This window comes from Marmota monax, unplaced genomic scaffold, assembly GCF_021218885.2.
Source record: "Marmota monax isolate L192 unplaced genomic scaffold, Marmota_monax_Labrador192_F-V1.1 WCK01_AAM20220418_F8-fsc00045, whole genome shotgun sequence".
In the NCBI taxonomy this organism is placed as follows: Eukaryota; Metazoa; Chordata; class Mammalia; order Rodentia; family Sciuridae; genus Marmota; species Marmota monax.
Window position 1 is genome coordinate 6,798,831 of NW_026692132.1, and position 8,410 is coordinate 6,807,240.

The 8,410-nt window shown below is 33.2% G+C and overlaps 1 long non-coding RNA gene across 2 annotated transcripts in view; it reads right to left on the minus strand.

Annotated features, from left to right (window-relative positions):
* LOC131425065 (uncharacterized) overlaps positions 1 to 8,189 on the minus strand; it is a 45,352-nt gene extending 37,163 nt beyond the window's left edge. Inside the window, exon 1 of one of the 2 annotated variants that reach the window (XR_009228915.1) lies at positions 8,054 to 8,189. This is a non-coding gene — a long non-coding RNA (uncharacterized LOC131425065). Of the gene's footprint in view, positions 1 to 6,378; positions 7,424 to 8,053 lie in introns of those variants that run through there. The other variant, XR_009228914.1, reaches the window with a different exon arrangement.
* Positions 8,190 to 8,410: the final 221 nt, after the last annotated feature.

An 8,410-nucleotide genomic window follows, 5' to 3' on the forward strand; every position in this document is an offset into this window, starting at 1 on the left:
GGTCAGGCCTCAGGATGCAGGGTTACTGGGGGAGGTAGGGTTGAGGGGTTTAAGAAAACATCTTAAGTCAAAATTTAACATTTAAATAAACCTTGAATCATTCCTGTCCAAAGTATCTTTGTTGGATCATCATTTTGTTGCTTAAATGAATTTCAACCTTAAAGGAAATTGAATCAGGAAGGATTTTTTTAAAAATCATAATTATCTTATTGTCATGCCATTTGAAAAGAATATTATCTTTCTGATTTGGGACAGGAGCATGAATATGGACAGTAACTAGGGAGTTTAAACCCTGGAACACCTAAGTGGTGAATGCAATTTGGCTAAGTGTGTGCTTTCTGTTCTTGTAGAAACAAGACTGGCTTCCATGAGGGATTACACTGGTGCCAATAGCAAAGCATCAATATCCACATTAGGGTTTTTGTTTTGTAAACACATAGTTGCCTCACTCAAGGAGATAGATCCCTGCCCTTTATAATATTCTAGCCTTTCTGGTTATTTTAATGCCTAAAAAGGCTGTAAACATCTTTTAAAACTGATTACACATAAATGATAGTTGCCTATGAATGATATTTGACTGCTAAGCCACATAAAATTATAAAACTGTTCCTGATTTTGTTCATTTTGGTTTTCATAATAGATAACCTATGGAATTGAAATTGTCTGCTCCTTTTGAGAAAACAATCTCAGTTAGTTTTCTGACTTTGGGGCAAGAGTCACTATAATATTGGCCATAATACATTACACAGTAACCAAATGTATATAACTATGCCCCAAAGTTAACTTCTGAAAGAGTGATTCCAACCTAAGGTCTGCAGGTGGATTTTAAGGTCTAAAATTGTATTGAGCTTTGAAAGGCGGCATTTCTTACAACATGATTTTGTACCACTCAGAGTTCCTGTGTCTACTCAGCAGGCTCTTGGAAAATTTAGATAATGTGAGGTGATAACCTTGTTAGTTTATTACACATTTTAAGTGTAAAATAGATTAGTTTGCCAGAGAAATATACTACTCTCTATTCTAATCATATGTTCTTAAAGATTGTTAATGATTTAAGACTGCATTCACCTTTCTTCTTTAATATTTGATAATCATTAGGATGAAGCTTAAAGTGGTTCACCTATTTTTATGTCAGTTGTATACTACTGTTACATCTGCTGAATTTGGCTTTTTATTATTTTCAATATGAATCACATTACCAAAACAATCCACAAAAGATGAATATATATATATATATATATATATATATATATATATATATATCAAGATGACAGTAATGTAAACATTACAATTCCAAATAGTATTTTAAATGTACATAGAAAACAATGCCCCCTCTGCCAATGTAGAATGTGAGGGTGTATGAGCTTAGATAAGAAATTATAAATTGTGATAACTTTTATAATAAAGAAATCAGGAATATAATAATGATTATTGAAATAAGGAATTATCTGAAAGTATCTCACCTTAGATCTCTCTTATAATCTTTGAAAAACATGGCATGAATCCTTAGAGGTCTTCATGTCACTTTCAAATAAAGTACTGTGACTCCTCCAGTAAAATAAACTGTAAAATAGGCATAATGTGTTGCTTTCCAGAAAGGAATTAGTACGTGTTAATGTTAAAGGCAGGAAACAAAACAAAACAAAGCAATGGATCATTTAAAGTTATATTCCATGCAGGTAAAAAATAATATGTATTATGACAGGGCTGAAAAACTAGTAAAGATCACCTGAAAACTTAGTGATTTCTCTAGCACAGCTAACTAAAGCCCCATCCATTTTCAGGGATTATCAAATAATCTCTCCATGTTTGAGAACTAAACTGGGGAGTAGCTCTGCATACCCTCATTGAAAGATGAAGTATAAATTTGTTTTTATTGAATGTTCAGTAATCTGATGGGAATCGAATAAAAGTTATCCCTAAGCAAAAAAGGTCCACTCATACACTGTTGGTGGGACTGCAAATTGGTTCAACTACTCTGGAAAGCAGTTTGGAGATTTCTGAAAAAATTTGGAATGGAACTATGACCCAGTTATCCCACTCCTCATTATTTATCCAAAGGACTTAAAATCAGCATACTACAGTGATACAGCTACAACAATGTTTATAGCAGCAAAATCCACAATATTCAAGCTATGGAACAAACCTAGGTGCCCTTCAACAGATGACTGGATAAAGAAAATTTTACATATAACACATACACACACGCACACACAATGGAATATTACTCAACCATAAAGAAGAATGACATTATAACTTTTGACGGTGAAGAGATGAAACTGAAGACTATTATGTTAAGTCAAACAAACTGGTCCCCAAAAGTCAAAAGTCAGATGTTTTCTCTGATATGAGGACAGTAATCCAAATTAGGGACAGAGGGGATAAAAAAATAGAGTAAAGATCAGTGGAGTAGACAAAGGGGATTGAAGGGGAGGGAGAAGAGATGGGATAAGGAAAGAACAATGGAATGAATCTGACCTAACTTTTCTATATACATAGGAATATCCCACAGTGAATGCCATTATTCTGTATATCCATAAGACACTCATTAAAAAAATAAACAAGTTAATAGCAGAAAGGTCAGTAGAGTAGAGGGAAGAGAATGGGGGAGGCAGGAGGGGAGGGGAAGGGCAAGTACTGGGGACTGAATTAGAACAAATTATGTTCCATGCTTTTATCATTATATCAAAATGAATCCTAAGTTTAGGATAAAAATAAAAATAAAAAGGAAATAATCTTAAAAATTCAGCAACAACAACAAAAGTCACCACTAAGAAGTCAGTCACCCCCTGGAGCTCGAGGTAGGCACAGGTATGGGTTTCAATTGAGTTACACATGGTGCAAGCACACCAAACTGAGCAATAAGTGAGGTAACCGCACAAGTCTAAGAAAGCCTCCTTATTCGGTCAAGGTGGAATAAGTGGGACTAGATTTATCCTCCTACCTGAAAACTTATATATATAAAAACACAAAATGTATGAAACAAAGGTTCTCAAGACACCAGGCATTAGGAAATTAAGGATATTGATCCTTAGAAATGGGAAAGAAATTATTTAAATGCTATGATCCTCCAAGGTTTTCACACAGAAAAAGATTCCCAGGACAAGGCTCAGGAAAGGAGCGCCTGCCCGCTTAGTAGAGGAGACTGCTGTGGAGGTTCTGAGGGGATAAGGGAGCTGGACTTTGAAGGGCAGAGAAGCAGAATAAAGACAGCTGCACAGAAAGAAAACCAGAAATCATCAGAGACTTTCCCTCAAATAGTCAATTACTGATGATTTAGGGAATTACCCAAAGTTGGGGGGGGGGGCAGAATACCCTAAAGAAGTATAGGGAACATTGCATGGAGCTCACACATCATTGGGAAGAGTGGTCGTTGCCAAAAGCCAGAGTGAGAAACCTAGCATTTATGGGTCATCATTAGTGGACAAACAACCCTAGATTAAATATCCTCTTCCTACCTGAGAAAACTTATAAGTTAGGCACCAAAGGATTGAACAGTTTACAAATAATTTATATGTCCCAAAATGAATCTCAAAAATATTTATAGGAATACAAAGCTCTCCAGTACCCTACAAGGGATAAATTACAGTGCTTGAGATTCAAGTAAAATTACCAAGCATGCAGGAATCCATCCCGAGGAGAAACTTAATCAATGTAAATGAACTGAAAAATGACACAGATATTACATTTAATAAAAAGAACATTAAAAGATTGACAATGACCATATTCTATTTGCTGAAAAAGATGAAGGAAAGATTGAGCAAATAAAACTTTAAGGCATGAAATGACAATTTCTGAGATCAAAAACACAGAGAAGTATTAACAGAAGATTAGATGGTATGGCACAAAAGATTAGTGAATGTAAAGATATTGCAATTAGAAATCATCCATATAAAACATATAGAGAAAAAATATTTTCAGAGAAGATCATTGTGAACTTTGAGAAAATCCAAGAATCTAAATGTATGAATTAATTAGAGTCTCCTAAGGAGAGGGTAAAGAAGGAGAACTTAAAAATAGATGAAAAATTTCCAAATTTGATGAAGGAGAGTTAGTGAACCCCAAAGGCCCATCATAATCAAAGCGCTTAAAACTAGTAATGAAAAAACCCACAAAACCACTCAGAAAAATATATGCATTATCTTCAGAAGAATAAAGATAGAGATGACAGTAGATTTCTTATGAGAAGCGGTAGAAGCAAAAAGAGAAACAGTATCTTTAGAGTATGAAAGATAAAATGTCAACTTAGAATTTCATGCCCATCAAAATATTTCTCAAAAAAGAGGTTACAGACTTTTTTTTTTAGACATATAAAAGTTACAACAGTTATTCATGCAGATATCTACAGTGCAAGACTTACGAAGAGAACTCCTTCAACTAGAAGTAAATTTTATCAGATGGAAACTTGAATCTATACCAAAAAAAAAAAAAAAAAAGAAATGAAAAAGAATTGATAGCAACCTGGGTAAACATAGGGACTTTCCTTTCTTAATATTTTTAATGAAGATAATAAGCATTCAAATATAAAACAATAATATATTTGGATTTGTAATATACACATGAGTAGAATGCATGAAAGCAGTAGGGCAAACTCTAAGTTGAAACTTCTGTAAAGAACTGTGTAAAACACTTCTAAATCAAATGATAAGCTATTGCATGGAAATAAGGTGTAGTAAATTAAAGGTGTATGATAAAGCAACAACTAAAATGGCATAACAAATGGTATAGGCATTAAGCCAAAAAATCGATAAAATGAAATAATGAACAATGCTTAATTGATTCCAAAGACAAAAAAAGAAAGAAAAGTGATAAAAGAACACATAGAACACAATCTTCAAGATGTTCTGTTTGAACTCAAATATACAAAAAAAAATCACTTTAAATATAAATGCCTTAAACTTCCCAATCAAAAGGTAGAGTTTGATAGATCAGATAAGCTGGACATATAATTATATGCTGCCCATAAGAAACCTGCAACAATGTTTAAATATGAGGAGACAAGTTGGCAGAAAATAGCATGGCACTATAACATATGTGCCACAATAGTCCTAATTAAAAGAAAGCTGGTGTGGATATTTTAATTTTAGACATATTAGATTTCAGAAAGAATATAACCAGATATAAAGAGAGTCATTTTGGAATGTTACCAAAGATCAATTTATCAAGAGCACCAGTTTCTTAAAAATTTGTGTATATAGTAACAGAGTTCTAAAATGAATAAAACTGTTAGAACTGAAAGAAATTGACACACAATGATAGTTTGATAACTTTAGCATCTTTTCTCAATAATGGATAAGGCCAATAAACAAAAATTCAATTAAAATGTAAGAATTTGAACAACATTATAGATCACATTGACCTATGTCATTTTATAGAATGTTCCATAAAACAACAGGCATATCAAATGCAAAAACAAAACAAAAAATAAAATTGACCACATTCAAACCATAAATCAAATCGAAGTAAATTTTAAGGGAGTTAATTCATACTTTGTTCTTTGAGCAAAACTGTATTAAATAAGTTACCAATAATAGAGGAAGAACCACACTATTTAACTAAATAACACACTTTAAAATAATCCAATCCTAAGCAGCAATAAAAATTGAAAATATTTTCATCTAAGTGGAAATTAAAACAGCATATCAAAATATGTGGGATGCAGCTAATGTATCACATAGAGGGAAATTTGTAGCACTAAACAATTTTATTAGAAAAGAAAAATTTTCAAATCAATAGTCTTAGCTTTCATCTTATTAAGAAGCCAGATTAAAAAAATTAAACAAAATCTCAATTAAACAAAATAAAGAAAATGATAAATATTAAAATGGAATCACTAATAAAGAAAACATAAGCCAAATAGAGAAAAGTCAATGAAAGTAAATGCTGATTATTTTAGAACTTATTAAAATACTGATAAATTGATAGACCTGTAGACAGAGTAATAAGGAAATAGAGAAGACAAATTGTTAATATCAGAAATGAGATGAGATAGGTGACATGATTACAAATTTTACAGATATTAAAAACTTTTTATGGATACATAATGACAAATAAAATGGACAAATTCCTTGAAAATGTGAACTTTCAAAGCTCACAAAAGAAACAAAGATAACCAGGGTAGCCCAAATATACTGAATAAATTGTGGTTAAATATTTAGTTTAAAACCTTTTTAGGGACATACAGCTTCAGCTCTGACTTGTAGTAAGCTTAGAAATCATAATTTCCATCCTCACAATGAGAAAAAACGGATGAACAGAAAATCAAAGATTGATTGTTCTTGGACCTATCAGAGAATTACAGTTTCAAGACAAGCTGCCACCCCCAAATCAGGAGAGTCAGGCACATCCAGAGAGATACAAAAGCCCAAATCTGCTTACCTGGAGCCATAGACTTTGGAAGAAACAGATGGTAAACTTGATGAATTTCTGGAGACTGAGTATAAATTTTCATGAAATTAGTCCCAGAGCCATAGTCTTAGGGTGCTCCCCATACTTGCAGGTAGTCATTAGGGAATATAAATTAAAATCATAGTAAGACACTACCATACACTTGTTTAGAATGGCTGAAATTAAGAAGGCTGTTTACATCAAGTGCTGACAAGTAAGTGGATAAACTAGAACCCTCATACACTGTCTTAAGAATGCAAAACTTAGCTGGGCACGGTGGCACATGCTTGTTATCCTAGTGGCTTGGCAGGCCAAGGCAGGAGGATCACAAGTTCAAAGCCAGCCTCAGCAAAAGCAAGACACTAAGCAACTCAGTGAAACCTGTCTCTAAATAAAATACAAAATAGCGCTGGGATGTGGCTCAGTGGGTAAGTTTCCCTGAGTTCAATCCCCAGTATCCAGAAAAAAAAAAAAAAGCAAAATTTAAAAATTTAAATATGTGCCTTTCATATTATTTTATGATTCTATCTGTAAGTGTTTTCCCAAGAAAATGAAAGTGTATTCCCATACAAAGTCTTATACAAGAATGATCAAGAAGCCTCACTGGTTAGCCCCAAACTGGAAACAATTCTGATTATCTATGAACAGCTTGTAAACTGTAGTACATTCTTTAAATGTCATACTACTCAACAATAAAAAGAAATCAAATGTTGGTAAGAAAAATAGCATAGATGAATCTAAAACTATAGGTCAATAAAAGAAGTAAATCAGAAAAGAGCTCATTATCTGTGATCCTATTTATCCAAGGATAAGGGAAATGCAAACTAATCTGTAGTAGCAGAATTGATCAGTGGTTGCTTAGGAATTTGAGGGTTAAGTGTGATTAAGAGAAAGAGATGATAAAGTAGTACAAAAAACTCTTTTGGATAATGAACATGCTAATTATTTTTTAATATTTATTTTTTAGTTTTCAGTGGACACAACTGAAATATTTTATTTTTATGTGGTGATGAGGATCGAACCCAGCGCCCTTTGCATGCCAGGCGAGCACGCTACTGCTTGAGCCACATCCCCAGCCCCATATGATTTTTTAAGAAAAAAATACCTTAACAAAGCTGTTCAAACGTTGTTTGGGGAATTGTTAAAAAAATCTGGACTCTTTGGAAAACAAAAAATAACTTCCTAAAGGAGACCCTTCTACAACCTATAGTACTATGACTGGCAGGGAAAAAATACTTCTCAAAAAAGAATAGCTCACAGTAACAAAAATATTATAAGCCATTCTGTGAAAACAGTAAAGATTTTATCAAGACATTTCTCTGATGTGAAAGAATCTTAAAACATCAAGAAATAGTAAAATTGTCATTTGTAACAATAAATAAACATGTCCAGTAAGATATAAAATGAATTTTAGATACAGTAAGATATAGTGATTTAAACTGTCCTGCCTTTGATCAGGACCTGGAAGCTAAAAGCAACTATTAAAAAGCACATCATTCTCCTTGTGAACTCTGAGTAGAGATAACTTAACAGCAGACACATTACCATGTAAACAATATATGAAAGGCTCCATTCTATGGAGATTTGAGTTTCAGAGAAGAAATGTTTTCTTTTTCCCAAAAAGATTGCCAGAAATACTTTAAGCACAACAGAGCAGCCTACTCACCTCTGATGCTCTCCACAGATTGGATTGTTTTGGAAAGGAGTCAAACGCTGTCTTCACACAGAAGCCAGAAGTCAGCATTTCTTGCACATATTCCCACAGTCACCTCCTGGCCTTTTCATCAGGAAAAAGCACTTAGAGAAACTCCAGCCCTAGATAAAAGAAAACCAGAGATAGATGAACCAGTGCACTGAAACAACTCTGGATAACACAAAGTTTATCAGGAGGCTCTCGTTTCATATGAAATAGAAAGAGACTAAAATAACCAGGCAAAGCTTGTGTTTAGGAAAGACATGGGAAAATGTCATAGATGAGTACAATTTTAATATACATCTCTGCAGAAGGGAGCTCACATTTATT